General features: G+C 48.0%; 2 non-coding genes across 2 annotated transcripts; one reads left to right on the top strand and one right to left on the bottom strand.

The window, feature by feature from the left end:
• Positions 1 to 9,038: 9,038 nt before the first annotated feature.
• Positions 9,039 to 9,110, bottom strand: trnac-gca (transfer RNA cysteine (anticodon GCA)). The gene has a single exon. It is a non-coding gene; the product is annotated as a tRNA-Cys (tRNA).
• A 3,041-nt stretch (positions 9,111 to 12,151) lies between these two features.
• LOC117425458 (5.8S ribosomal RNA) lies at positions 12,152 to 12,306 on the top strand. Its single transcript, XR_004548001.1, has one exon. It is a non-coding gene; the product is annotated as a 5.8S ribosomal RNA (ribosomal RNA).
• Positions 12,307 to 16,454: the final 4,148 nt, after the last annotated feature.

The raw sequence follows: 16,454 nt of genomic DNA, 5'->3' as shown, positions 1-16,454 counted from the left end.
GCCTGAAGGGGAGGAAGCCCTGCCGCCTTCGCAGCCTGAAGGGGAGGAAGCCCTGCCGCCTTCGCAGCCTGAAGGGGAGGAAGCCCTGCCGCCTTCGCAGCCTGAAGGGGAGGAAGCCCTGCCGCCTTCGCAGCCTGAAGGGGAGGAAGCCCTGCCGCCTTCGCAGCCTGAAGGGGAGGAAGCCCTGCCGCCTTCGCAGCCAGAAGGGGAGGAAGCCCTGCCGCCTTCGCAGCCAGAAGGGGAGGAAGCCCTGCCGCCTTGGCCGCCAGAAGGGGAGGAGCCCCTGCTGCCTTTACCGTCAGGAGGAAAGGAGCAGGAGCTACCTCTACCTCCACCACCACCACCATTGGGAGAAGTGGAGCTCCTGCTGCCGCCTTCATGGCCAGGGGCTCCCCTCCCGCCGTCAGCATCGCCTTGGGTCGCCTGTGTCTCCCTTGCGTCTCCTAGGGTTGCTGCCGGTCCTGCGTCGCCTCCCGAGGGTCCGCTGCCGTCGCCTCCCGAGGGTCCGCTGCCGTCGCCTCCCGAGGGTCCGCTGCCGTCGCCTCCCGAGGGTCCGCTGCCGTCGCCTCCCGAGGGTCCGCTGCCACTGCCTCCCGAGGGTCCGCTGTCGCTGCCTCCCGAGGGTCCGCTGTCGTCGCCTGGGGTCGCCAGGGATCCTGCTTCGCCTGGGGTCGCCAGAGATCCGGCTTCGCCTGGTTTCACTACGCTATGGCCAGAGCCCTACGGAGGGGAATGGACGGCCATGAAGAAAGGGGGAGAGGTCCGGAGACCAGCTCCCCCAGCCGCACTTTCGCGGCCGGAGATAATGTGGTCGGAGCCCCACGGAGGGGAGCTGCCGGCCATCAAGAAAGGGGGGGAGGTCAGGAGACCAGCTCCCCCAGCCGCACTTTTGCGGCAGGAGTTTGGGTGGTCAGAGCCCCACGGAGGGGAACTGCTGGCCATGAAGAGGAGGGGGAAGGTCAGGAGACCACCTCCCCCAGCCGCACTTTCGCGGCAGGAGAGAGTGTGGAGGGAGCCCCGGAAGAGGGAGCTGCCGGCCACAAAGAATTTGGGGGTGCCGGAGATTCCACCATGGCCACCCCCCGGAAACAACTTGCTTCCCCCTCTTCCGGGACTTTGAGACTGAGGGGGGAGGTGGCCGTTGGGGCCATGTGTGCGTTGCACAAGGGGTGGGATATGTAACAGGGCGAGCAGCCCTGTACATTGTTTATTTATTTTTAGATCGGGGTCTCCCCCTCCGCCCCTGTGCAGATTGTTTTGTATTGTTTACTTATTTTTATTGTATTGTATTTATGTCGGCGAGCGCCGTGTTATTGTTTTGTTTATTTTTAAAACGTGTCCTGGCAGAGGCGAGATCGGTGCTCGTCCTCTGCCAGGAGTAATAATTAATAAACCTGTGCAGATTGTGGCCGAGGGGTAATAGGATGATTTACTAATTAGTTAAACCCCTCGGCCATGATATAAAAAGCCTGCAGCTCTCTAGTTCAGAGTGGGTGTTTGGAGCGAGAGGAGAGAACGGGAGGAGAGAAACAAAACTAAAGTAAAAGTAAAAGTAAAAGGATCAGTGACAGCTATTTGCCCAGCCTGACCTTTGTTTATATATTTTGGGTTCGTGATTTGTTTTTGTTTACCCTTTTATTTTGCTCGGTGAGCACAGTGCTTTTTGTTTAAATATTTGTTTTATTTTTTGGTTGCTTTAAATAAAACGGCGCCCGCGCCACTGCACCATACCTTTTTGTTTTGTTGTGCCTTCTTCTGGTCTGACGTCACCACCAGCCATTCCTGTCACAGGCGGTCTATAGCATGCTCCTATTATTATGCCCTTTGAATTTGTGTCCATTATTCTGACCCATATTGATTCTGCATTGTTTTCTTTGTCCTGATTTAACACCTGGGCTTCAAGACTATTTCTTATGTATAGCGCTACCCCTCCGCCTCTTCTGTCCTGCCTGTCTTTCCTATACAGTGTGTACCCACTAATATTATATTCGTCTCCATCACTCTCAGACAACCAAGTTTCTGTAACATCTATCACATCGTAGTTACTTGTTAGTGCAGTAGCTTCAAGTTCTAACATTTTGTTTCTGAGACTTCTAGAATTAAGATAAATACATTTAATAGTTGTCTTACCTGAGTTGTTGCCCTTGTTTTGATGTGGTCTCCCTTCTGTTTTTTTGTTTTCTCCTCCCTTCCTTTCTAGTTTAAATGCTTCTGGACAGCCTGAAGGATCCTTTCTCCGAGTAGATTGGTTCCCTTTCTGTTTAAGTGCAGTCCATCCCACCTGTATAGATAGTCCTTGTTGTAGAATGTGCTCCAATGTTCAAGAAAGGTGAAGCCTTCCTGTGTGCACCACGATTTCAGCCATGCATTTTGATTTTGTATTTCCAGCTGTCCATATGGTCCTTTGCAAGGTGCCGGCAGTATCCCAGAAAATACCACAGTTTTGGTCTTGTCTTTTAATTTCCTTCCTAGCTCTCTGAATTTGTTTTGCAGGGATCTTGGCCTGTCTCTTCCAATGTTGTTTGTACCGATGTGGACGACTACTACCGGGTTGTCTCCTGTTTGTTCTAGGAGCCTGTCCATGTTCTCAGTGATGTACTTGACAGAGGCTCCTGGAAGGCAGCACACTGTTGTAGTAAGGGGGTCCAAACTGCGAACTGAAATTGCTGTGTTTCTCAATATGGAGTCCCCAACAATCATGACCTCCCTTCTTTTTGCTGCCTGGCCAGCACTGTTTATAGAGTCCTGGGTGTTGTTTCTTTCATTCTCTTGATGTTGGTTTTGGTCATCTAAATGTTGAAGTGGCTCAAATTTGTTGGCTGTCTGGATTTCTGGTGGTTGTGTTTGACGAAGTTTCTTTTTTTCCCTGCTTCTGCCTATCTGAACCCAGCTGTTTCGACTCTTTTCCATCTCCCTGGTGGCTTTCAGTCTGCTAGGGGTGCAGACTTCCATGAATTGTGGGTGTGTCAGCTCCTCAAGCTCCTGTTGCTGTCTCATTTCCTCCAGCTCCTTTTCTAGCAGGCTTAATCGCTGAAGCAAGTCCTGGATCATGCGGCACTTTACACAAACTTGGTTGAGCTCTGTTGGGTTTTCTCGGATTTCCCACATCATGCAGTTGTCACAGATTACTGGCTTGAAGACCCTTTTTTAAGTTTAGTTTAGCTTCTGCAGCTGTCAACCTGCTTTCAACTGCTTCTAACTGCGTTGTACTTGTCCACTCGTACTTCTCCCACGATGTCACTTCCACACGCTGTCCCAGATCTCTTGTTTAGCACATTAACAGTTACGCAGTTGGCTAAGACTAATATATATTGGTGTGTGAAAGGACATCAGTAGAAGCATGAGAAAAGCAGTAATGGGAATTGGTGAGTGCTGTCGGTTTTTGTACACATGATACTTCTACCATTTCTAGAACAACTAATTCTAAACAATAATAGTAATGACTATTATTATTTTCTTCTTGGCAGCATGAACCGTTTTAACTGCAAGCCTTTTGCATTCTAGACAGATGGGGGCTAACCTTCTCTTTATCTCGCCTAGCGTGTAAAGCTTCATGTAATCCCCTATGCATTATTTGAACGATATCCTTTATCGCGCAGCATCTCTTTTTAGCGCGTTTGGTGATATTTAAATAAACCCTCCCATTATTTTATTATTAATGAAGTCATTTGCAATTGGACAACTCAATTCTCTCTCTAAAATAAACTGTCATGTAAACGTGGAAGCAGAACTGTCATGACCAAAAAAGCATGAGAGATCTGTTGTCACGCTTTTCAGTTTTTGTTTGTAAACTGCCCCAATGTCTTCACATACTCTTCTTGGGGTGTTGTTTCTCTGTTCTTCGTGCACTGTGGTTCACCACTAGAAGAGTTTTTGCACTAGGGTGATAGAGTGGAGTCGTGTTCTCCTTCATCTACTTTAGAAGCTTAAGAAAGAAAGAGAAGAGAGACAAAGGTTATTGTACAGCATTGCAGGGCTTCATGTCATAAACATGACAACTAGAGTGAACTCTGATGACTGTGTATTGAGAGGATAAAGTCAGATCCACTTCAAATTTCTCTTTTTATGATTCAAAATTTTTGTGTAAAATATCTGTAAAGCAAAGATCCGGTAAAACTACAATTCCCAGAATCCCCCTCACAGCTGAAACTGATTTGCTGGTCTGCTGTACAGAACCAATCCACACACATACTTACTGTACTGTGACAATAATAACAAAGCAATGCTTACTGTGACACACACAAAGTGAAATGTGGCGCTGCCAGCAAACTGGGATAGCTGTAGTGAGATGAGCTTTTAAAAATGATATTATATTTGAATCAAGTGTAAGAAATAAAATACGACTGATGGGTCATACAATACAGGTTCTCTCATTGTGGCGATGCTGCTGCATACTCTCCATAGAAATTCTCTACTGAAATGTTTCTACTGGGGACGCTAAGCAACCCGACTGGATTTGACATCACCCAGTGTGGGACATGTGATCCCTGCAGCTCTGTAAAGCTGTGGGAGCAGCACAACTGCAAACAGTCTACCAGAAATGGGGAAAGGCACAGATCTAACACAGGGGTGTCCAAAGCTGGCCCTTCCACTGCTGCTCTTTGTTCCAACCCTGTTCTAAGTTGTTTAATTGAACCAATTAAAGCTCCATCCAGGCACAGGAGCAGCATTTACATCAAGCAATATCCTTTTTGTAACAAGGTGATCAGAAGTGAACACAATATTCTAGGTCCGGTCTTCCTAATGCATTGTAAAATTTTAACATTACTTCCCTTGATTTAAATTCACCACTTTTCACAATATATCCGTGCATCTTGTTGGCCTTTTTATAGCTTCCCCACATTGTCTAGATGAAGACATTTCTGAGTCAACATAATGTCACATTTTCCCTCACAGCAGGAAACTACACAACAGCTGAGGACAACAGAGGCAAGTCTTAGCAAAGTATCTGAGGAATGTCTTTCTGTGAACTCATACTGTATTGTGATAACGGTTGGGATGGAAACTGTCAACACAGAATACAAGTTTCAATGTGTCAAATACAATAAGCAGACAAGGGGCTGCAGCAGGAGAGCTGCTTATTCTCAAAGCAGCTTCATGGAAACAAGTGATTTACACAATGCTAACTTTTCAAAGTGCAGCAATATGTTTTTTTGTACAAACTCCACCTGTGTAATAATCATTAGTAACAACATTGGAAGCTTACTTGTGCAATGTCATGTGAACTGTAGATATACATCCAATCACATCCCTTGTAGTATTACAATACATTTGTACTGGTGTGGCTCTCCCTATTGCATGCATCCTCTGCTCTTAAATAATGTATAAGTAAGTGTCTGGGTTTAAAACAATATGACTGATCATTTCCTAATTCTGTTATACCCTGTATTAGTAAGTGTCTGGCTTTTAAACAATATGAGCGATCGTTTCCTAATTCTGTTTACCATCAGCTGAACAAAGTACTTTATTTATTTATTTATTTTATGGTTAGAATTTTTCTAACAAACAAACTGCAACATCACGCTGTTTTGAGCAAATGATAGATCTTAATAATAGAATACACACTGTTATAGTATAACATATACGGTTACATGACATAACAGCGAGTCTAAAACCACGCCGACATCACTGCGACATGTTGTGGAAATTCTAATAAAAGGAAGAGAGACTGCGAGTTCCAAACACACAGGCCTTTATTTCTTAAGTTTGCAAACTGAAAACACTCTCAACACACAGGGTGCTAGATAATCATCGAGCAGTGTTCCAACATACAGAGTTAGATCAGTTTCTTATATACCTTAAAACTGTCAGCAAGGCAGAGGGTTAGCCAATGATGATTCAGATATTAGCATATAAGAAAAAACAACTTATAACTATGCATACGTGGCATATAGCTAAGCAAGAAGATAACAGGATGGGTAGTTTGGGTATACGTGCAAAAAGACTGGCTCATCCTGTTATCTTCACAGCTGCAGCTGCAGTGTAGGCATCTTGCGGTTCCTTGTTCTGACTTAGGCAAAGTATACAAGGTTATGCGAGCAAGGTTATAGGAGTGCAAAATGCCAGTACATTATGTCGAGCCAATTCTATTTTCTGTAACATTTCTATTACAGACAGACATTACAGCGACTGCACATAACAGCACTACGACATCACCAAGACAGACATTGCAGCGACTGCACATAACAGCGCTACGACATCACCACGACATTGCAGCAACTACCCATAACAGCGCTACGACATCTCCACGACAGACATTACAGCGACTACCCATAACAGCGCTACGACATCACCGCGACAGACATTACAGCGACTGCACATAACAGCGCTACGACATCACCACGCCAAACTACAATTACCAGAAGACTGCGAAGTTCACAAAAGCGTCACTTACCAGGAGCTGGGACACACGACGCAGTCAGAGTGGGCTTCACCACAGAATTTCTGATTGCAGACGACTAAAGTTTTTTTTTTCACTGCTCCCATACAGCTCCATCATAACTAGACTGGTAAATACGATAAGTAAAACCATGCAATAAAAGCGTGCTTCCACAAACATTTTTTTTATGTAGTTGGTCTGCATTTTTTCACTTGTTGCAGAATGATATTCAGCACGTGTTTTGATTATATATATATATAATGTGTATGATTACTCTTTCACAGGACATCTGGGATTGGGCTAGGACTAAAAAGAAGGATAGGACAGTGAATCCCGTGATGCAGTTCGGTACTCAATTACAGGCGCCATTTGTGGAGCCCACTCAGTACTGAATACATTGTGGTGATCCTGTGGTGCAGCGCCAGGATATACCGGTATTGTTTTAATAACAATACAAAATATTGTTAATATAAAGTGACTGACTTATTTATGCGACTTAATGCTTGATTATGTCAAGAAACATTTTGACAGGGCAAGCGTGAATAAGTTAAAAGCATTGTGAGTGCGCTGTTAAAGTTCTCTACTGGCTCCAGAAATGCTCCACTGTTTACTAACCCCGCCCACTTGTGACATCATTTTCCTAACCTTCTTTATATAGTCCTAGGATTGGGGACTGATACAAGGACATGACGTGTTTGGATTTTTTTTAATGTTTATTTTGTACAGATTTGTTTTTTTTAAATAAAGAGTTTAACTTTATATTGTTGTCCTTGCTTCTCTGCCCTGTCGTATCCATACTGAACCCACTGTTTTATTTCTAGCATGACGCTTTTATCCAGAGCGAGTTCGCTTTTGTTATTTGAAATTAAAATGTTGTAGTCAGATCATTCCCCTTTATGTACTTGCTTGGCACGTAGTTTTTATTATTATTTCTAGTACTGCTGCTAATCTGGGTCTGTACACTATGTCTAATAAAAGGGTCTATTAAAAGACCTTTACAAATACATCACAGAGATATTTACATTCTAAAGCTCTGCAATATGGTCTGTGACTATCTTAGCGGGACTCTATACACTTTACCAGAAGGACATCATTTAAGTCTCTTTAATTACAGACTGGTTAAGACTTACCATTTCTCCGCCCAGGAGAGCAACCACCAAGAAAAGGTGTTAAAACCAATCCTCGCCCAGGACAACTGGAAGCTGCTAGAGACTGGAAAATGCTGGCAGATGTTGGTCAACGGCTTATTTTTCCACCTGAGATTGCCACCACTAACCTTCGACCAGATATTGTCTTGTAGTCTGGATCAGCACGCCTTGTTCACCTGATAGAGTTAACAGTGCCGTGGGAGGATGCTGTAGATGAGGCGTATGAGAGGAAGAAACTGCGGTATGCTCAACTAGCCACTGAAGCGGAACAGCGAGGATGGAGAGTCCAGGTTTACCCAGTAGAGGTGGGTTGTCGAGGATTTGTGGCACACTCTACAACCTGGTTTCTCAGAGACGTTGGATTCAGTGGCCAAGAGTTGCATCGCACAGTGAAGAACTTATCTGAAGCAGCAGAGAGGAGCAGCAACTGGCTGTGGTTGAGACAGAAAGATTCTGGCTGGGGATCTCAAGCACAATAGAAAGAAAGAAACGCTGATGTACAGGTAAGTAAGCTGGGCTGAGTTGAGTGGGGGACGTAGGGGGGTGATGCTGGGACGCCAGAATCACAGTCGAGCCCTCTTGAGGTGTCGTGGGCTAGTCGACGAAACACTGAGGATGGAAGGTGCCCACTTGAAGACCCCAGAGATGTACCCTACTTAGCTCAATCCAGACGGTTGTCATGCTGATGCGCTGGGGAGGCCGCACTGTGGTTGATCCCTGGAGCCAGCATTGCAGCCGTTGTGCGTGCTGATGCGCCAGGGAGGCAACATAAGCTGATCCCTGGAGCCAGCATTACACTTCAGCCATTAACACCAGACAGACGGATATCTACATCATCATATGGAAGGAAACGTAAATGGATGGAGACACATATGGATCACATTAGTTTACTGTAAAGCTACGTCTTAGTTGGTGCTTATCTTGGCGAGAGCCGAGTTCAAATCAGCATGAAGTTTTAACATCTATTCTCGTGTAATGGAAATCATCTTTCTTAGTTTCTAGAATACCTATTTAAATATGAATTAGACTAGGTTAGATGCACTATGTTCTTATAATCTATAAAATAACACAATGCCTCAATTAGACTCCTTATAACCAATATTAGGACAGAGCTGTGTTATTAACAGCGCTTATAATACTCAAACACTTTAAAACGTGTCTTAAGAGAAATTCGAACCAAGATCTTTCCAGTAGAAGGTGGTTTGAGGTGTTAAAGAGTTTCTGTGACTATTTTGCCCATCCTTGGCATTCAGTTGTTAACCGTAAGGTTGGTGGTATCCAGCCAGATTGCCTTTCTGGGCGGCCTTCTCAAGAGATGCCAAGCTTCCGATTTCATCTCCAGTTGTGAAGGGTGCTGTGGCCAAGTGTTAAGGCGTCAGTCTCGTAAACTGAAGATCACGGGTTCAATCCCCATCCGTACCTTGTTGCTCTGTTTAAAGCATTGTTTGTACTTTCGCAGCTGAAATGAACAATTATAAAATGCCACTTGTATTTTAATTTACATGAAAAAAAGGGGGCACTCGGATTTGAACCGGGGACCTCTTGAGTTGCTGTCAAATGCTCTACCATTGAGCTATACCCCCACACTCTCAGCAACTTTTGATCTTTACTGTTTCATTTCGCTCCCTGACATTATGTGGCTGAGCAGCAGCTTCAGAAGAAAATCCTATGAATGGATAATTATATTTCACCATCTCTGCTTTCTTTAAGTGTTATATCCAAGGTTGGTTAAATGTAATTTTTTGTTAAATGTTTCCATTAAGATTCAATCATAGCACAACATAGTTTTGTTAATGTACTGTGCTAAAGTTGATTTTTTTAACTACACACTATTAGCATGTGCCTTGTTTTATGGTCATTCCTTACTCAGTAATGTGACCATAGCTTCACTCTAATATGAAATCCATTTAACGTAAAACAAAATGTTTCTGGTAAAAGATGTATGATTCTTAACCCCAAATTAATTCATTTACAAAGACAGCCTTAAAATACTGTAATTATTGCTATATGAAACTGATGTGCAATGGATGTATTGTTTATTTTTTTGCATGTAATAATATTGAGTTCTATTGTGTGATTTTTATCATTTTTTTAATGTTGCACTGTCCCTTTAAACCCCAGGGAGACTGTTGGTCTCCATACTAATTGCTGTGCTAATTCGTAATGGGGCGAGCTGTATAAAAACAGGTGGGGTTCATCAGCCAGGGAGCTACCAGGTTTGAGAGATTTGTGAGCTGAGAGCATGGGTCGGGGAACTACTGTTTGGTTAGGGTTAGGGTTTAGGGTTTAGGGTTTAGGGTTAGGGGTTAGGGGTTAGGGTTTAGGTTAGGGGTTTGGGTTTGGGTTTGGGTTTAGGGTTAGGGTTAGGGTTAAGGTTAGAGTTAGGGTTATTGGAACTGGGCTCAGGGGGGAAAATCAATAAATGACCAGAGTTAAACACCTGACAACATAAATTGAGTCAGAATTTAATTAAATGACAGGGGGAAGTGAGCTCAGGGCAGTGGAAGTTGTCCCCGGGGTCCTGGAACCAATCTTGGGCAAGTGGGAGCAATAGCCTGGTTCACCATTGAGCTACCAGAGTTGCAATTCAAATACATGACCATGGCCGCGGTACATGGCTGTGATAGAGTTACATGACCAGAGTTTCAATTCAAATACATGACCAGAGTTTCAATATAAGTACATGACCAGAGTTTCAATACTAGTACATGACCAGAGTTTCAATACTTGTACATGACCAGAGTTTCAATACTAGTACATGACCAGAGTTTCAATACCAGTATATGACCAGTTTTCAATGCTAGTACATGACCAGAGTTTCAATACTAGTACATGACCAGAGTTTCAATACTAGTACATGACCAGAGTTTCAATACCAGTATATGACCAGTTTTCAATGCTAGTACATGACCAGAGTTTCAATACTAGTACATGACCAGAGTTTCAATACTAGTACATGACCGAAGTTTCAATACCAGTACATGACCAGCGTTTCAGTACTAGTACATGACCAGTTTCAATAGTAGTACATGACTAGAGTTTCAATTCAATTACTTGACCAGAGTTTCAATTCAATTACATGACCAGAGTTTCAATACTAGTACATGACCAGAGTTTCAATTCAATTACATGACCAGAGTTTCAATTCAAGTACATGACCATGGCTGCGATTAAGCCACATGACCATGGCTGTGATAGAGTTACATAAACAGTTTCAATTCAAGTACATGACCGTGGCCCCAATTTCACTACATGACCATGGCCGTGATTAAGCCACATGACCATGGTCGTGATAGAGTTACATGACCAGAGTTGCAATTCAAGTACATGACCATATTCACAATTAAACTTTACCTTCTCCTAAGGGGACACATTTACTTTTTATGGCCGAGTGGGAGTTCCAGAAGGTCCCTTAATGAAAATATAAGGCAGATACATGGAGGGGGTTACCTGCATATTATTGGGGGCACGGTATTTCGATCAAAAAAAAATTCTAAGTAAGGATGGATCTTCTTTCCAAGGGCACAAGCAACTGATCAAGGCAATGTGGGAGACTCTGCACCCCAGGTAGGGTCCCCATTCACCCCCGGTGACTTCCGCATCCCTGGAAGTCTGCCTGGTTGCACCCTCCTGCGCCTGGCGCCGGTTCAGGCCGGGCTAGAGGCCCTCTCCTTTGGCCTTAGCATGGGGCTATGTGCCCTTAACGCCATGGTAAAGTTTCGGCTGGCCTGTGGTCATGTGGCTGGAAGTGGGTTGACCTCCCGCACCTGTGGCCAATTCAGGCCAGGATGGAGGCCCCCTCCTTCAGCCTCAGCACGGGGCTAAGCCCCCTTAATGACCCGGTTCAGTTCTGGCGAGGCTCTGGTCAAGTGGCTGGAAGTGGGTTGACCTCCCACGCCTGGCGCCCGTTCCTGCGGGCCTGGAGGCTCCCATTTTCAGCTCGAGATGCTTTAATATGACACGACCAGAGTCCGGAGTTTTTTGGCTCCACCAGAATCTAAGTTTTACAAAAGGCATGGTCATGTTGCCTATCTTTAACATTGCATCACCATGGCCATGTCAGGGCAGTTTGCGGAAGTCTCTCAAGGGCAGAGGTAAAAAAGTGCTGCCGGGCGGCAGCGACTCCTTTGCCCGAGGACCCAGGCCCTCCCTCCCTTCAGGTTACCATGGTGGAGGTACAACGGGGGGGGGGGGGGGGGGGGGGGGTCCGCGGAGATTTCCGTCAACACAGTTTTTTGATCAAAATGATTTGACTAAGTCAGGACCGAAGTGTCAGAATGCATGTGAAGGAACAGTTTGAAGCCATCATTTGGAGACTGTTGCTGGGCACGGCGGCTCGGGCTCGGTCACTGTCCCCTCGTAACCCCGGTCCAGGTACCTGTCGCCTCCGGGTGGAAGGTCTAAGGACTTGGTGGCTTCCGCGCCCTCTGTTAGCAGACGGTTAGCGCGGGTCGCCGGGGAGCGTGATTGCCTGTCTGCTCTCCGTGGAAGATCCTCCGTGGATTTTCCCCTCTGAGTGCCTGCCTGCCCATGACAAAATTCTGCTCACTTGGTTTCGACTGTTGCCCGGCCCCGTCAGTGACCCAGCACAGGCTGGCGTCAAAGCGGACGAAACACACATGACTACTCTTGGCGGTGGATCACTTGGCTCATGCGTCGATGAAGAACGCAGCTAGCTGCGAGAATTAATGTGAATTGCAGGACACATTGATCATCGACACTTCGAACGCACCTTGCGGCGCTGGATTCACTCCTGGGGCTACATCTGTCTGAGAGTTGTTTTGCCATCAATCGCCCACCCGGGGTGCGGGGTCTCAGTGCTCCCAGGTTAACCCGCCACGAGGGAAGCTCGGCGCGCGCTCGGCTGCCCCAGGGACCTGGTGGGGGTGGCGGACGTGGAACGCTCCGCGGAGCTGTTGGTGGAGACGTGTGACCCAGCCGTGTGACCCAGCTGCCACACCCCGTCGCCTCAACATTCGGTCTCCTTTGTCCGTGCGCACCGTTCCCCTATAACACACCATTCGGGGCTCCGGAACTCTCTCGGGTCGCCGAGCGGCTGGACCTCGTGAGCGTGCGCTCTCTCTGTCTCTCTCCTTCTCCCTCCTTCCGTCTCGAAGGTTTGGGGCTTGGGGCTTGGGACTGGGGCACACGCGTGCGTGGGCAGCTTCCGAATATGACCTCAGATCACGTGAGATGACCCGCTGAATTTAAGCATATTACTAAGCAGAAGAAAAGAAACTAACCAGGATTCCCTCAGTAACAGCGAGAGAACAGGGAAGAGCCCAGCACCGAATCCCCGCCCGCCCACCCAGGCAAGGGAAATGTGGCGTATAGAAGACCCAAATCCCCGCCGGCATCGATTGAAGGCCCAAGTCCTTGTGATGGAGGCTCCATCCCGCAGACGGTGTGAGGCCGGTGGCCTTCTCTCCGGTCTTCTCGGAGTCGGGTTGTTTGTGAATGCAGCCCAAAGCCGGGTGGTAAACTCCATATAAGGCTAAATACCGGCACGAGCCCAATAGCCAACAAGTACCATGAGGGAAAGTTGAAAAGAACTTTGAAGAGAGAGTTCAAGAGGGCATGAAACCGTCAAGAGGTAAACGGATGGGGTCCGCGCAGCCCGCTCGGAGAGTTCAACCCGGTGAGGGTCGGCCGTCCCGGGTCGGTGGATGCATCCCCCATTCAAGGGGGGACCGCCTCCCGTTTGAACCCCCATCCCACGTCGGGCACACACTCCCTCCGCGGCGGCGCACCGCGACCGGCTCCGGATCGGCTTGAAGCGGCAGCGGAAGGTGGCTTCGACCTCCAGAGCGTTACATCCCCCTGCCGCGAAACGCCGCTTTCATGGGGCCAAGGGAAAAAGAGACTGCTGCCGCGCCCGCTCCTTCTCCGTCTTCCTCTTCCCCTTCCTGCTCCTCCTACCCCCTGGCGGGGTTTGGCGGGCCGTGGTGGGATCCCGCTCGCCCAGCACGGTGGGCGCACCACCTGCCCATCCAGCCCCGCAGCGTCAGGGAGGTGGAGCATGAATTTGTGTGATAGGACCCGAAAGATGGTGAACTATGCCTGGGCAGGGCAAAGCCAGAGGAAATGCTGGTGGAGGTCCGTAGTGGTTCTGACGTGCAAATCGGTCATCCGACCTGGCAAAAGAGTAATCGAACCATCTAGTAGCTGGTTCCCTCCGAAGTTTCCCTCAGAATAGCTGGCACTCTGTCTGCAGTTTTATCCGGTAAAGCGAATGACTAGAGGTCTTGGGGCTGTAACGATCTCAACCTATTCTCAAACTTTAAATGGGTAAGAAGCCCAATTCGCTGGCTTGGAGCCTGGCGTGGAATGCGAGTGGCCAGAGGGCCACTTTTGGTAAACAGAACTGGTGCTGCGGGATGAACTGAACGCCGGGTTAAGGCGCCCAATGCCGACGCTCATCAGACCCCAGAAAAGGTGTTGGTTGATATAGACAGCAGAACGGTGGCCATGGAAGTCGGAATCTGCCAAGGAGTGTGTAACAACTCACCTGCCGAATCAACTAGCCCTGAAAATGGATGGTGCTGTAGCGTCGGGCCCGTACCCAGCTGTCGCCAGCCACGGGAACCGCAAAGGCTTAGCCGTAACAAGTAGGAGGGCCACTGCGGTGGGCATTAAAGTCCAGGGTGAGGGCCCGGGTGGAGACGCCGCAGGTGCAGATCTTGGTGGTAGTAGCAAATATTCAAACGAGAACTTTGAAGGCCAAAGTGGAGAAGGGTTCCATGTGAACAGCAGGTGAACATGGGTCAGTCGGTCCTAAGAGATAGGCGAACACTGTTCTGAAAGGGAAAGGCGATGGCCTCCATCGCCCCTGGCCGATCGAAAGGGAGTCGGGTTCAGATCCCCATATCCGGAGTGGTGGAGACGGGCTCCGCGAGGCATCCAGTGCAGTAACGCAACTGATCCCGGAGAAGCCAGCGAGAGCCCCTTTGTGAAGGGTAGGGTGCCCTGGAATGAGTTCTCCCCGAGAGAGGGGCCCACGCCTTGGAAAGCATTGCGCTTCCACCGGCGTCCGGTGAGCTCTCGCTGGTCCTTGAAAATCCGGGGGAGAGGGTTTAAATCTTGTGTCGGGCATGCACATGTCACACAAAGGAATATGGAAAGGATCACAATGGCGAGTTTGGCCAGATCCAATGCTGAGGACTCTCGGAAGGTCTGGTCTACTGAAGAGATGGAAGCTCTAGAAAGGCTTGAAACTAAGTACGTCGGGCAAAGAAACATTAACCTGTTGACTGCTGGCGAACTGGCCTCCAAGACTGGGAAGCAGGTGAGTGATAAAAGTAGGTACATTCGGCTGAAAGCCGACCATGATCGCCGGACAGAGATCAACACAGTTGATCTAGAGGTTGCCTCTGAACCCCCCCGTCCAAAATCCAGAGTACAGGAAAAGTTGAGGGACTTGGCTCGGAAAAGGATTGAAGACACAGGGGGGAACAGGAGGCAAACATTCCGGTGATTGCGGCCTGGCTGAGGGACACAGACCAGGTCACTGCCCTGGTAGAATCCTCTGCGTCAAGTCTGATTCAGACGCTGAATTCGGGAGGACTGGTAACTTGAAGAGCGGCCTGTCTGAGAGCAGAGCAGGTGGAGAGGATTCCGGAATGGCAGCTCGAGAGATCGTGGATGCGGACAAGGGCGATGAAAAGGGGTAGATACGCGAAATATCAGCAGATGTTTGCGAGGAACACCTCAAAACTTTCATCGCTAATCCTCAATGGAATCGAACAGATACGCTGTAGAGTACCACTCGAAGAGGTTCACAATGTGTTCAAGGACAGGTCGGAAAATACAGCGACTTTCGGTGGGCTAGGCCAGTTTAAATCCTCAGGGCAAGCGGACAACGGACCCTTCGAGTCCTGGATAACAGCTGAGGAAGTAAGACTAAACATCAGCCGGGTCAGACGGGGACAGGGAAAAGCGGTCTGAGCGGAAAAGGTACCACATCCCCTTCCTTCTGAGTGCTAGTGACAAGGAGCGGCAGCCTGATCCTAATAGGGAAGGGTGTAGAAGTAGCTATGGTCTGGTGTGCGACCCTGAGGGAGGGTCTGCTATCAGGACGAAGTGAACCAGGACCCACCCTTGTATATGATGCGGAAAAGGTTCCGTGAGAACAGTTTGCCGGACTTAATTTCCATCCTGGCTAGATAGCCCTTTGTCGTTGTATGCATCTGGGGGGCTGTCGAAAGATTGTGAGCGTACAAAAGACCCGGGCTTGGAGGTTTCATGCAGGGCAGGAGTTAGGTCGGTTGACTTCCCCTTCGATCTCCACCTCCTTGCCTTTGTCCGTTCATCTTTGGAGGTTTCGTGCGGGGCGGGAGCTAGGTCAGGATGTCTTCCCCTGCGGTTAAGTCTCCGATCGCCCCCTCCTTGCCTTTGTCCGTTCCTCTTTGGAGGTTTTGTGCTGGACAGGAGCCATGTCGGGGCAACCTCCCCTGTGGTTAAGTCTCTCACTTCTCCCTCCTTGTCTGTGCCCGTTCCTCTGTAACGTGTGCCTTCCGGGTCTACAAACCTATACCGGCTAGACGCCCCTTAGTCATCGTGCTGCGTCCTGGGGGTTGTCGAAAATGACGAGTGTACCATGTTCGGCGTAACACCCGCCACGAGACTAAGTCGCCGGACTTAACTTAATTCCGGCTAGATGGCACTTTGTAGTTGTCTGCATTCTGGGGGTTATCGAAAGAAGTCGAGCATACAACCGAGCGGAAAAGGTTCCCTGACTAAGTTGTCGGACTAGATGGTCCTCTGCTGTATGGTCTGGGGGGTTGTCGAAAGAAAAAGGATCATACATCTGCGTCCCCAGACCCTTGTGGGTCGCCAGATCGGGGAGGGCAGTGGGGTCTCATAATGATTACAAAATTGTTGCGAGCCTTGCTTGACTATGCATGTTGGCTCTGCATGATCATTCATGT

The sequence above is a fragment of the Acipenser ruthenus genome, chromosome 18 (assembly GCF_902713425.1).
Source record: "Acipenser ruthenus chromosome 18, fAciRut3.2 maternal haplotype, whole genome shotgun sequence".
Lineage (NCBI taxonomy): Eukaryota > Metazoa > Chordata > Actinopteri > Acipenseriformes > Acipenseridae > Acipenser > Acipenser ruthenus.
This window is presented reverse-complemented; position numbering and strand designations above follow the sequence as displayed.